This window comes from Tachysurus fulvidraco, chromosome 8 (assembly GCF_022655615.1).
Source record: "Tachysurus fulvidraco isolate hzauxx_2018 chromosome 8, HZAU_PFXX_2.0, whole genome shotgun sequence".
NCBI classification, from domain to species: Eukaryota; Metazoa; Chordata; class Actinopteri; order Siluriformes; family Bagridae; genus Tachysurus; species Tachysurus fulvidraco.
The window spans coordinates 20,093,786-20,094,337 of record NC_062525.1 but is presented as its reverse complement, the minus strand read 5'-3'; positions in this window follow the sequence as shown (position 1 = coordinate 20,094,337).

Sequence of the window (552 nt, the reverse complement as noted above, 5' to 3'; positions counted from 1 at the left end):
AAACAAATTAGATGAGAACAAAGTAGTCGCGAGCATCTATTGTATCCGCATAGTATCAAACTAAAATGAAGAGATGGTTCTGACACACTGAGCGTCTACGATATAGCTGCTTCCTGCTCCTAATGGATGTTGTCTTGTTTACAAAGACCAATGCTGACAGTGTTTTGGGACAGGACATCTGAAAGTGAGGTGTTCAACACCTTGAGTTGGGAAATAATTTTCTAGGTACGGGTGAACTGTTTGTTTTTTTTTTTTTAGGTTTTTTTTTCTGCCATTTCATTAAGCAGTATCGAATTTCCCGTAGGCCTACCTACTGTGTGTATGGCATCCAGGCTGAAACATACAGAATAGTAATATAGTGTTGTTCTGTGGTCATTTTTCATACTGACAGGTGTATGTTAAGACATCAAATCAGATGTGTCAGCATCATGAAATCCATTATTAATTCATGAAACAAATATGGCACAATCGGGATTCTGCCAGAGGTGAGTGACCAGATAAGAAGACGATTAGTCAGAGAAATAGCCAAAGGTAATATTCAACATGATACTT